Genomic DNA, 13,953 nt, shown 5'->3' with positions numbered 1-13,953 from the left:
CAAGACACTAGTAGCACAGTATGTCAAGAAAATTTGAAATACTTAACTTTTTTTTTTTCCTGTCGGTTCTCAGGAGGACGTCGTCTAAATTTCGGTGGCTCTTGCACGACAGGTCCCCTGTTTTAAAGTTCAAAAGCAACCGAACAGAAAAAAAACCAATCCTATTCTAGCAGAGTGCTCAGCATTCTTGAGACACATCTGTAGATATGTGTCCAAGTCGTGTCCGCCGAGGTGCTGTGGAGAGGGTAAAATTGATGGCGTTCATAGCGTTGGCCCTACAGGCCTCCAGGCGAGCAGCGCCGCGGTCGGTAAGTAGCACAGCTGCATGGTAATCTCCTGTGAGTTTAGCCAGATTCAGCCGAAGCCCACTGCCTCTCCCTGCTCCCGGGAATCATCCCCTGATTCGATTACTTCCGTACTCAGCTGGAAGAATTAAGTTACCAGTCTTAATGTAATTCCCCAGAATGCAATTCTGCGCCCCCCCCCCCCCCCTCCACCTCAAGTCTGGAGAATGCCTGAGCCAGAACTGCCACGCACTGGGAATTTGCTGCGTGCGTTACCAACACAAACAAGAAACAACTGGAGAAACGGGGAAAGCAGAAGCTAAATGTAATTGGCCGGTTCAGGAGGACCAAAGCATCCGATCTAAAAATATAGTGAGAAAGAGATGCATTGATTTTTATTCCTCAATTTTTTTCATCATTTTTTTTAAAAATGGTGGCGCCGTGAAAACGAGAGATTTTGGACTCTTCGGTAATTGGATGAAATGTGAGCTTGTCGGAGCGGGGCGAAGTTGTTCTGTAAAGAGATATATCGCACATCGCGTTTAATGCATCATGGTTTGTTCCTTATTGACGAGAGACATAAAAACAATGAAAGGGTCACAGCAAGTGTCTCGCGTAGACGTACTGGCTGTAAATTCCGCAGTGCGCCTTTGTGTCTTTTGCTCTTTGTGTCAGTTGTTTAAAGCTCTGGCTAAAAATAGATCGTTCCGGTTTGGCCCCGCCCCCCAGTGCTGTCAATCAAAGAGAAATACACCTGTAGGAAATAATATTGTGGTGTGCAGGGACAGTAGAGTTTTTGTGCTTTGTCTACGGTGCAAAGAAAAGAAAGAAACACAACTGTGCTTTTAATTATATGCTATACGGGAGAATTGTCCAGAGTGCGTTTCTGTAACCTTAACTACTGTATCAATAATATTCTTGTATGATTTGTAGTCATAAAAAATAATACAGCTTTAGCCTCTCTAACTACAAAAATAGAATGAAAGATTGATTAGTACTGTAACATATAAAATACAGTAAAAAAAAAAAAAAAAACGACGAAAGGAATTTGCCACCAATCGTGAAGCTTCCTGTCTGAACAGGAAGTACAAACTGACACGGCGACCGACCAAGATACAGCGGCAGTAAAACAGGGGCTGTACACACAGTCTTTCTGAATAATGGCCTCCCCTCGCTATAAACGTCAGCTCTTTAAATCACCGGGAAGCTGCGGCTGGCTGTGAGGAGAAGGCTTCATCACGGCCCAAACTACAGGCCCTCCTTTATTACCTGTGTGTTTATAAATCATTAAGGAGCGCCAAGATTCCTTCCCCTGGAAAAAAAAAACAAAAAAATAAACTGGGAACAAAAAAAAACAGCACGGGCGTGAAAGTCGAAACGACGGCATTTCTTTTTTTGTTTTCTTTCTCCTCCCCCCCCCCCCCCCCATCGCTGGGTGTCAGGAGAACGAGGGGGTAAACAGAGGGAACGACAGTGCGCCCCCCTGAAGTGAATACGGAGTGTTTTTCTCAGCCACACCTGTCAGGATTGGATTAAGGTTCCCAGCCGAGGCCTTCGTCGCTGCACACAGCCGCTAACCTTCCTCGGCCGAAATCTTACGCAGGAGAAAAACGCCGGCGGAGCCGCTAACCGTTAGCTTAGCGCTACAGTTCGGGAACTTTGCGCCCGTTTTGTTTTACATTGTGAGCATTTAAGATTAAGAGAAGACGATCTGTAAGGTTGATTCATTTTGTGTTTTTTTATAATTTTGTCTTTATTCGATTTTTATGCCTAATCGAAATGGCTGAACTGAACCTTCCTTTGTGCTGAAGACGTGCTTTTAACAGGAGGCTGTTATTTTCTGTTATGCTGTTACTGCGTTCTGTCTTGCAGGGACTGTCTTGTGATGCCGGCTAAAAATATCAGCGTCCAGTCATCACTGAGTTCTATTCAGATTAATGTCTCTCTCTCTCTCTCTCTCTCTCTCTCCTCTCTCTCTCTCTTTGTCTCTCTCTTCTCCTCTCCCTCTGTCTTCCCCACTCTCTCTCTCTCTCTTCTTTCACACCAATGGCTTCTTCCTTGTAACTCTCTGTCCAGGGAGATCAGGCAAAGCAATGGAATACATTCTTTCATCTGGGGCCCAGTCCAGTGGATTTATGGACGATAGCAGCTGAACTTAACGTAATCCAATATACGTTCGTCCGTCCGTCCGTCCGCACATTTTACGTAGCGCCATAGTTTTATTTTCATCTCTCCGCTCGTAAAATGGGCCGCATTCCTTTTTTTCTTCGTTCTGTCCGTTGTGCTCTGTGCAGAGGCCAGGCTTGGAGAGGGGCAAGTATGGAGGTTCGGAACATCGCCCCCCCCTCCCCCCCACACTTTTTCACAGGTGTCCTGTCCGTGAACTTAATACTTCCCATGCTGGCTGTCGGTTCCCTGCGGTGGGGGTTCCGATCGAGAGCTTAGAATTATTGCCTTGTACCAGCACATAGTTTAATGGTCAGTGAAAATGAAAAGGTGTATGAAAATCCGATGGAATGTCCCAGAAGCCTCAGCGTCAGCTCCCACCCCTGTGCGCCGGCTGGATCAGGCCAGCCCCCGAACGGGCCTTAATTGAAACGTATCATGAGCGAACGGTGCAATTTGCAAAAGTCCCTCACAGAATATGAAAAATTGAGTTTGGATGAGTAGGGATGGATGGAAGGAAGGAAGGAGAGAGGGAGTGAGGGAGGGGGAAAAAAGAAAATCAATGGTATGGATCAAGATGCGGTGGTGTGGGGGGGGGTGATGGGGGAGCCGTTTGATCTCCAAACCCCCCCCCGCCCCCCCTTCCCTCTGGGTTTATCGGATATCTGCATGAATGATGGTCTCGTCACTGGCTGTGCCATTACCCTGGCCGCTCGTTTATTAGGGAAGAATAGATGGCTGGGGGGGGGGGATCTCTGAGGGGGGGGATCTATGGGGGGGGGGGGTGGTGAGAGACGGGAGGACCCCCAGGTCACCTGCAGGAAAGCCTGAGCCTTTCTAGGCCGACACAGAACATTGACGTCGGTCAAACAAACCCCCAAAATGTCCCACCGCCCCACCCCCCCTTTTTATACGCTGCCTCGGGGTGTTCTCCCAGACCCCTCAGACTCCACCCAGCGTAGCGCAGACCCAAGGTCCTCTGTGCTTTACTCAACAAACGATCTGTCATTACCCAAGACCCGCATGACTGCCATGGGCCCTGTGCATCGTATTGTCCTTGGCAGCCGTGAGTGAGTCTTCCCTCTCTCTCTCTCCTCTCCTCTCTCACTCTCTCACTCTCTCTGTCCTCTCCTCTCTCCCTCTCTCTCTCTAGCCTCTCCTCCATCCCTCTCTCACTCTCTCCCTCTCTCTCTGTCCTCTCCTCTATCCCTCTCTCACTCTCTCCCTCTCTCTATCCTCTTCTCTCCCCCTCTTTCACTCTCTCCCTCTCTCTGTATCCTTTCCTCTCTCCCTGTCTCCCTCTCTCTCTCTCCCTCCCTCTCTCCTCCCCTGTCTCCCTCTCTCTCTATCCTCCCTTCTCTCCCTCTCTCTCTCTCTCTCTCTCTCTCTCTGCCTGGATGAAATGTGGAGAAAGTCTAAAGTATTCCTAACTCTTTCATAATCAGTCATCAGCGGGCCCTGGGCGATCGATGGGAAAGAAAACAAATCTGGGCGAGACGAATCCTCCGAATGCGTCCGTCCCCGTGGCCGTTTATTTAGCGCCTGTGAGCGATCTCCAATCAAGCGCCGCTGCCAGTGATCCAGGTTCAAAACACAGGGAAGGGAGGGTGAAACTCCATCAGACAGGGGCTTCGTTACCCATGGATATCATCGAACCTGTCACTCTGATAAATGATTATTCAACGGAAAGGTTTGAATTCTAAACTCAGGCGCTAGCCAGTTGATTGGAAAATGAGATATGGGAGGAGCGTCATATCCAATCAGGTGCAGACTGATTCGAACCAATCGTGGTGTTCTGCTGTGGAGTATAAAATCTTTGCATCGGTCAAGTCAATGATTGACAGCTCATTGTAACTCTACCTATGATGACCTCCTTGCCCATTATTGCCCCAACCCTTGGACTGATGGGCCGGTGTGGGTTTACTTTCAACTGGGGGAGTCGTCAAATGCGCGGGGTCAACACCACACACGTCAGACGCACCTTGAATGTCCGAGACTAGTTAGAGGCATTTCATTATTTTAAAAAAAAGGTGTTTTCTGATTGGCTGGCTTTTAGACGGTCAACTGCAGCAGAGACCAAAACCCTGAAGGTGGAACTCTAGAACGTTTGAAATGAATGTGTTCATTATCAAATTTTGCATGATTCAAATATTACAGTGTAAGAAGTCAGAATAACTCTGGGATGACCCACATTCTAGGCTCTGAGGTTGCAGGCTTAATTCCAAGGTGGGGCACTGCCGTTGTGCCCTTGAGCAAGTTGCTTAACCGGAATCGCTTCAGCTAAATACTCGGCTGTATAAATGGATTGAATGTAAGCTCTATAAGTCGCTTTGGACAACAGCGTCTGCCAAAATGCCAAAAAATGTAAATGTAAAAAATATGTGATCCAATCTTTTTTAAATCAAGTTTAATCAGGGATTTTTCAACCATGTGTGTCCTGTTAATGCTGAACACTAAAGCGGGGTGCTTTCCTTGTGTTATTCTGTGGTGGATACGCTGAAATGCAGCATCCATTTTGTCGCCAAAGTCATTTCAAACAGACAGGCCGCCATGGCCTAGACCCTTAGACCTGAGCAGTGAAAGTCAACCCTCAGCATCTCTCTCTCAGCGCTGGAGGGGTTACCAACATTACCCCCCCTGCCTACTCACTCACCGAGACCATGGACCATGTCTGTCCCCCCCAACTACCACCCCTAGCCCCCCCAAAAACCCCCCCTCGCACCAGCATACACAAACTCACAAGGACACATACAAACAATTAATTTATCGCTGACGTGACGCGTGCAGCTTCAGGACCGCTGATCATTATCTTAATTGTTTTGCCTCTGTCGTTAATTAACAGAGCCGCGTCGACCTTGGGTGCCGTTTTAATGCGTCTTACGGTGGCAACTATCACTTAGAAAGCCAATTAGGTGCACGGGGGTGGAGGTACGAATACGTCAAATCTAACCTTAATTGCGCTAGAAAGTTTTTTGAAACGCGGCCTTGGCGACAGCGAAGATGTAAAGTTCGTCTAAAGTTCGTCTGAAGGTCACGGCGCTTGATATGTGAGAAATAATTCGGCGCCACGTCGTATGTGAAGATGCAAACGCAGCGGCCGCATTTGCGTGAGCAACCGGCACATGAAAGAGAGGACATTTTAGTTGCAAAGGAGAGAAGGAGCTGTGAAAGAAGGGTAGTTTGATGACAGCGTAAAGTTCTTTGGTTTTTAACTGTGCACCCACAGGGGCCAACGTCTCCAGGCTATGGTTCTTTTTTTACCATTATCATTTTCATACCGTTTGATTTTTTATTATTTAAATTTTTACCGTTGTTCTCCGCTAGACGCGTGTCTGTGAAAGGTTAGACTCGCTGCGGAGTGTGTGGAGAGCCGTGCCTTTTCGCACACGCTCAGACGAGACGAGCTGCCCTGGGGGGGGGGGTGGGACCAGCCGCCGGGAAAAAAAAAAAAAAAAAGAGGTCACATGCATATTCATCAAACTGAGCGCGCTCATGTAAACGCCTTTTAATTGGACGTGACAGCGCACGCTGCGCTGCGGTCACCCGCCGGGTTGCCGCGGCACCACCCCCGCCGTCCAATCGGATCGCGCCGTGTCCACGCTCGGGCCGTCCTCATTGGCTGGCCCCGCCGCCTCGGTCGTAAAATTTAATTTTAGGCCGCTTAATGAGCTTCGGTGTGCCGGGCGGGGGATGTAAAGGGGGAAATTGTGCAATGGTGCTATTTTTTTAAATTTAGTTTTATTTAGATAGAGATTTAAGGTCTGCTTCTCGTCTCACAGTTATGATCTTTGCCTAAAATCTACTCGGGGGGGTGCTAGGTGAGGGTAGGGGTGAGCACATGAAGTGTGTGTGTGTGTGTGTGTGTGTGTGGGCACAATACCCTTTTAAACTAAACTGACAATTTAGATCGCTACAGCTGGCAGATATACAAAGATTTAGTCCTGCACAAAGCCCCTTTGAAGTTATAGAAATGCTCCTTTTTTCAAAAATTACTGACAAATAGCCTAGCTTAATCCCGCATTTTAGCCCCTTTGGGCCATAGACGTTATTGTCGAACCTTTGGGGACAGCCGTTCACAAACCATCGCAAACAATGGTATTTTGACACTGCGCTCAGTCGGCTGATCGTCGGGAGGCAACCTTGGCGGTGCCTTCGCTGTCTGTCTCGCAGTCGCGCAGACCATTGTTGACTGTCTACCTGTCTGGGGAGGTCTGGTGTCGCCAGGGTAACCCAATCCGCCTCATTTCGCGGGAGAGCGAGACCTGCCCCGTTGGCGTTGCCTTCATTATGACAGTGGCCTGAGACGGGCTTCGGATTGCACCTTCAGACGTTCCCTAATTATGATATCGCTTTTCCGCCCCGAAAAATCTGGGCCGGTTGCAACAGCTTTTTTTTTTTTTTTTTTTTTAATTTTTTTTTTTTTTTTTTGGGTGGCGGAGGCGATTTTGACGTGAGTGAGTCTGGCAGAGGGGCGGAAGGTTCACTGTCTCTGTCGACGCTGTGGGGCCAAAGGACTTGCCTTCCGAAAACGTCCCCCCCCCACCCCACCCCACCGCTTGACTCAAAGAACGGGGTACACTTTTCCATCATTGTAACAAAGACCCACAGCTCTGGCACTTTCCGCCCCGGTTCAACCCAACTAAACAAATTTTTTTTAAATAAAATAAAAAATGAGAAAAAGAGGCTGGTGTAACCGTGTCTTTCGAAACCCTTTTTTGACGATAAGTAGCGCTGTCTTTAAAAGCCTCTGAAAAAGTGACTTGGTCTTCTTTGAGAACTTATTTCTCACTTATTTTCACAGCATGGGAGTCTCACCACATTCACAAGCAGTCAAAAGAAACCTTTCTGGGCTTCCACGTTTCCTGGACAGAGTCGGGGGAACGAAAGTGCGCTTTTAGCCGCTGGAAGGCTACGCTGTACCTCTTAAATAATATAATTCTGTCAATCCCAGCCTCGGCCGTCCAACCGCACAGTTTATCAGGTCTGAAACAGGATAAACACATTCTCTGAGAGGTAACAGAAGGAGCCGCGTATTGCGGGCTGCTTTACACGGTGCGGAGCGGATATTTTAGAGAACGCTGCGATTTCTCCGTCCCGATCTCAGCTGCGGCTTCGTGTTCTTTTCAGTGACATCTTTGTTCTCCGCTTTTGACAACGGATAAATTCTTTTCTAACTCTCAATCAACGTGACCGCTTGTCCTCCAGAACTTCATTTCGGCACCGACGGATCGTAAATTAGACGATAGCTATTCAGCACAAACCATGTATTTTTACCACTGTTGCTGCGCACACGTTTTTCATCTGATAACTGCGTTCACAGCTTATTGAAAATGGCTATACTATATAATGGGTATGCTTTAAATCATGCAATGCATACTGAACACCTGAATATCTGCGCAAATGCATGCTGAACACCTGCATATCTGCGCAAATGCATACTGAACACCTGCATACCTGCGCAAATGCATACTGAACACCTGCATACCTGCGCAAATGCATACTGAACACCTGCATACCTGCGCAAATGCATACTGAACACCTGCATACCTGCACAAATGCATACTGAACACCTGCATACCTGCGCGCCTGTTCTCCGGTCCCGTGGCAGGTCACCGTGTTCACATTTCCGTGTCCCCGTTTATGGGCGTGTGCCTTCGCCCGCATCGCCTTTCCAGATCAGATGACTGTTTAAGATAAATTCTCCCCGCACAAAACAGTTTGTCGCAGACAGTCCTATTCACCTGTTTCAAGAGAGAGAGAGAGAAAGAGAGAGAGAGAGAGAGAGGGAAGCGTCGACTAAAGCCTCCACCATTTGACCTGGAAAAGAAAGCCAATTTGAGGACTTTGTAGGCTCAATTGCAGGGAAGTGGGTTTTAGAAGTGGCACTTGTATTGTTCTGCTCCCCCCCACACCCCCACTAAAACCCCCACCAACCTCTCAAAAGCTCTTCAGGCTTGGTCAGAAAGTCCTATTTAGACTAATAAAATGCAAGTGTGACACAAAGCTGTAACTAGACGGACCCTGAGGACAGACCTCCGCTAAAGGTCTAATACAGCACCCCCCCACCCCTCCCACCCACCCACCTCACACACACACACACACGCACCACACACCCCTTTCTTCTTGGAGCGCATATTGTTGTAAGACCCAATGTGAACCAGCGCTAACGCTCACTTCGCATCGTTAAAGCTGCACTGTGCGAGCCATGCCTAAGTGGAATTGCAGGGGATCGCAGCGGCTCTTGAGTGGTTTACCCAGAATGCCATCAGCCCATGACATCACTTATCCAAATGATGATGTCATATTATCATATTCTTGTTTAAGGTTTTGGAGATCTTTCCAGGTTTTCGGTTATAATGGACAGACGCTTGTTTAGGACACGTGGACTCCGTGTCGCAGGCGCCAAGGACAGCTTTTCCGGGCTTCCCTGCGCCCTCGTCCCCCGCGCCCCCCCTCAGTTTAAATTTTTTTTATTTTTAATAGCCTGATTTTCACTCCTCTGCCCCTCTTTCCTCTGCCCGTGTAATCTGATTAAGAATTTCACAGAGCATCATTTATGTAAATGTAATTAGCAGGGGAGGGAAACGCGATAGCGAGGCGCGGGGCGCGGGGCGGGGCGGGGGGGGGGGGGGAATGTATTACTCCGAGGGGTTCGGCTCCGAAGCATTCAATTAAAATATTGTGTTTCCCCAACACCCCCCCCCCCCCCCACCCCACCCCCGATTCAATCTAAATCTAATAAATTACAGAAAAAGGCAAACGCCCCCCCCTCCTCTCGCCGCCCCCCCAAGCCCCCCCCCCCCCGTCAGCGCTGAGGCTCTCCGGCCTGCAGACGTTTGACTTTGCGGGGTTTCTGGACGCGAGGAGGGGCGGAGGCCTCTGACAGCAACTTGGGCCGCTGCCATTCCGACTCAGCCGCTCGCCGGGGGTGGGGGGGGGGGCGAGGAGGGCGGCGGGGGGGCATGAAGAGAGCAGTCAGTGGGGGTAGAAGTGGACGTGCCGCTGGAGTTGGAAGCCCTGGACCTAAACAGTCTACAAAAGCCACTTGAGAGACGTGGATTTTTCCCAGTGAGGCTCGCCGACAATCGCATCAAAGCCCCCGCACCCCCAAACCCCCCCCCCCACCCTGCCACCCCCGTCCCGACGCATCTTCCTTCTTTCACTCCTCCCGACCCCCATTATTCTCCCACGACCTCAGCAGAGAGGGGAACGCGGGATGGCGGGATGGCGGGCCGTGTGGAAGGCAGTCGTACATCGGGAGACACGCAGGTGACATTCCCAAGCCCCATTCCCGACGGACGGACGGACGGATGGATGCAGGACAGAATGTGGAATTCCTGTTCAAAATCCTTCTTTCTTTCGAGACCAGTCTTTCTCCTGGTCTCCTGGAAAGTAACCCTCTGGTTACTTTCGAACATTTACTATAAATAGACTATATTAAATTTTATTCCGCTTCCCTTTAAAACCGGAAAAATATTTGGCAGATTATCTGTTCTTTAACAACTGTCAAATTGTGTAAGATCTTGGTATTGTGGAACTGCTTTTGCACAAAGTTAAATATAATGCAAGTTATCTGTTGCAATACGTTGTTATATCTGTTGTAAAGAACTTCTTAAAAAATGTATTTTAACATTGTAAAATTCAATTACCATATAAAGTGACAATAGAAGGATAGTTACAGATTACACGGTAAAATGTTCAGTGATAAATCCAGTGTTTGAGAGTAAATTTTACTCTGATAGAGCAATCCCGATCAGGCTCTTGTAAACTCTTCTAGAGTTAAATAAACACAGTACATTTCCATGCGCATGGCACTGTTTAGTTACATATCTTTGGAATATTAATAAGATATGTGATCTTGTCCACACTCATAGACCTCAGAATCTCTGCACTGTCGGTTTGTGATGTCACATGCCTGAATATTGTGAATATTTTAATTATACAAATGATTTTTTCCCCTCCCTTTTATCCACCTTCCGGTAGAATGACCCCAATCCAAATACACTGTTCTTCGGATTCTCCTGTGTTTCGTTTCATTTGCAGTCTGATTTGAAAATGAATGAGCTAAATTATCTTTACAGAAAAGAGAAAAAAAATCAATTGAAGTCCCATCCCCGCTGTTCTCCAAGGCAGAGGGACTGCCTGTTAAATAGTACATAAAGGTTTTAACCTGTCAAATCTCTTTAAAGTGCTCACACGGTTTAATTAAAATTATTATTATATAGGATATAGATAGAGAGGTTAATCATACTAACCATAGAAGAAATATTTTAATGCTGTTACTGCTTATATATAGTGATTTCACAGGCAAAAAGATATATTTCTGCAATATTATTTACATTACTATTTAATAATGGTGGAATGGTTCAAACCACTTCTGCTTGAATGCATTTACAGTTATTCACTGCAAATACATTCAAGCATAATATTCAAAATCACAGCTGTGCAGCTGTGTGTTTCCTGCGAGCTTTGACATTCTACAGTGGATATGAGATCTTTACAGTGGATGGCTATAATAAATGAGAGCAGAGGGGTAAAATAATGCAGAACAGCAGTTGTGTCTGTGATTAATAGGAAGCTTCGCCTTTAGTCAGCGGAGCGTTGTTATCTGTTGAAGTACTGACTCGGACATCGCCAGGGCTGTTCTGTGGTACAGCTGCGTTCAGAACGTCAGGAAACGGCGTCTGTTTTGGTTTGTTTTTATTTCTCCGTCAAACGACAGTAATTGCCCCGTTAATGAGGGCGATGTCTGGCCCAGTCGGGACCCCGTGTGTCTCTACGCTGAGGTAACCCAAACTCTGGCGGGGGGTAACCTTGATCCAAGACGTCCTGCGCCTCGAGTTCCTTTGTCGGTCATCCGATCTGCGAAGCTTTGGTCACCGATAGCCGCTCATAATTTATTCATCTCTAATTAAGTGTTTTCATTTGAAATCAACAAGCTACAGTCACCGCGGCAATCCAAGAAAGATTCCACCCAAATGGCCTGGTGGGAGAACGGCTGGTCGGTTTTGTCCAGGGGCGAGGGAAACTTTAAATAATAACACATAGTTTTTATTTTACACACTTTTTGTGGTGATGACAGCCAGGATTTAATGTGTTAAGTGCCAAGAAAGCCTGACAAATGGGACACAAGGTTTCCTGTAACATTTTATATATATAAAATGTTTATGCAAATCCAAAATTTTGGAAATTAAATTAATTTAATTGCATGGTCATTTCTGATGCTTGATAAATATTTTTTTATTTGGGAAAATTTTCCTTGTGTACTGAAAAAAAAACTTTTTTTAATGCTTGGACAATATTTTGGTTCTTCAATGTAGAGTTCATGACAAAAAGCATGTTTGTCTTGAAGCCCACTATAGCCCACTAGTTTGTTTTTCATTTGAGGAATTGCTACTCTGTTTGCTAATCTTTCCTGTACTGAATTTTGTGGAAAAATCCCCATATTGAATACAATAAAAGAAAAGAGCAGGCAGACAGCTACAGATTAGAAATAGGAGAACTGTAGGTACAGTGACCTACTGCACTAATCGGGTAGACGCGGTTCAGACTTGTCACTTGGGAGCCAGAAAAGAAACTTAATCAGACAATTTTCCTTTCTTTCGGAAAATTACCATTAAGTCGACAAGCTTGTACTCCTGAAGATTACATGCGCGGTGTCTGGTTTCCCGCGACTGTTTTGTGTAATTATTACACTTACGCATTTCTGATGTTCATGTTTGTTCCCAGACATTCCGAGAAGTTAATAAAAACTTGTTTTTTTTTTTTTACATGTGAGTCATGCAGCCCTTCGGTTCTGCAGCATTACACACGCAATTTAATATGCCGCGTGGAATCTGCGCATGGCAGCTTTACTGTTGAAATAAAGCGCTGATTGTCGTAGTGATGTCTGGTGAATCCTTTGTGCGTTGAGCTCACTCCAACATTCGTGGATTTTTCAAAGCAGGATCTTCTTGTTTTATCCCCTCAACTGTGTAAAAACAGTCTAAACCATCAAATAAGACATTTAATTCAGAGCATAAACTTGTACAGTCGCTAATGCAGTATGCGTGTGGCACAATGGGTGCTAAATGTTCGCTAACAACAAAAGTCTATGTTGTGGGCTAGACCGTTGGTTTCTTTTTATACTTTTTCTAAATATGTTTTTTTTTTTCTCTAAGTGTTATTCATATGAAATATGTTAGGGGGCACGTTTTTCTGTCAGCACCGATACACGTGTGTGTGTGTGTGTGTGTGTGCGTGTACGTGTGTGTGTGTGTGTGTGTGTGTGTGTGTGTGTTTGTGTGTGTGTGTGTGCGTGTACGTGTATGTGTGTGTGTGTGTGTGTGCGTGTGTGTGTGTGTGTGTTTGTGTGTGTGTGTGTGTACATGTGTGTGTGTGTTTGTGTGTGTGTGTGTACGTGTGAGTGCGCCTGTTTATAGTGTCAATATTATGTAAATGGAGACCATCACTCAAGTGCGCCCTGTTGTGCTGACAGGCCAGAGTCATCCCAGAGCGGGGGGGGGGGGGGGGGGGGGGGGGACAGGGTTAACCTGTGGTAGGGGGGGGGTAACGGGTGGTGTGGGGGGGGGGGGGGGGGTCAGTTGCCCATCCCCTTTTGGCACACATACAAATCAGTCTGTCTCAACTCATAAATGCTCTTTTACATTATTTACCTCTACCCGACGTAATCGTTCTTTCGTTTCTCTCTCTTCCTTCTTTTTCCCCCCAGTACGTCCTTAACTCCGTATCAGCCAGGACACGTCCGTCATCCTTTAACCAGCAGAAATAATCCAGACACCTGCGGGCTGTTGGGTGAGATGACCGGACATCACAGGGAGAGGGAGAGAAGGGAATGAACCCTGAGCTACAGGGACCTGGGTCAACCCAGGGTGTAGGACACAGGCTCTGTGTGTGTGTGTCTGTCTGTGTGTGTGGGTGGGTGGATATGAGTGTGTGTGTGCACGTGTGTGTGTGTGTGGGTGGATACGGTACGGGTGTGTGTGTGTGTGTGTGCGGGTGTGTGCGTGAGTGTGTGTGTGTGTGTGTTTGTGCGTGTGTGGGTTTGTGCGTTATGCAATTGCATGTGTGTCTGTGAGTACAAGAGACTGCATGCATAAGTACATAGTGTATTGTACACAGTAAAATGTTCTTTGTTAAATAATTAATAGAGAGCATTTTTCTCTGACTGAGAACATTTCATTCCAACTGGACTCATAAAACTCAGATTAGAGTCGAACTGAAGCTGTGACGTTTTTTGAGTACATATTTGCATATTTGTCTGTGCGGGCGTGTCTGTGTCTGTGTCTGTGCCTTTGTGTCTGTGCGAGGACACGCTGTATGACTGTACGTCTCGGCGCCGTAGTTACGCCCCCCTCCTCTGCCATTTTATGGACGGGTTCACACCTCGGCAGGATACGGGCCGCACCCTCGTCACCAACCCCCCCCCCCCCCCCCCCCCCATCCCCCGTCACCAACTCCCGCCGCGCGAAAACGAGCGAACACCTCTACTGCGTAATTTAAC

General features: G+C 47.1%; 1 long non-coding RNA gene across 1 annotated transcript in view; it reads left to right on the top strand.

Annotated features, from left to right (window-relative positions):
* Positions 1 to 13,673, top strand: part of LOC135244327 (uncharacterized) — a 45,748-nt gene extending 32,075 nt beyond the window's left edge. Inside the window, exon 3 of the long non-coding RNA XR_010326958.1 lies at positions 13,162 to 13,673. This is a non-coding gene — a long non-coding RNA (uncharacterized LOC135244327). The remainder of the gene's footprint in view (positions 1 to 13,161) is intronic.
* The last annotated feature ends 280 nt before the right edge of the window (positions 13,674 to 13,953 follow it).

This window comes from Anguilla rostrata, chromosome 2 (assembly GCF_018555375.3).
Source record: "Anguilla rostrata isolate EN2019 chromosome 2, ASM1855537v3, whole genome shotgun sequence".
In the NCBI taxonomy this organism is placed as follows: domain Eukaryota; kingdom Metazoa; phylum Chordata; class Actinopteri; order Anguilliformes; family Anguillidae; genus Anguilla; species Anguilla rostrata.
Note: the sequence above shows the minus strand (reverse complement) of the source record. Positions and strands in the feature narration are given on the sequence as shown.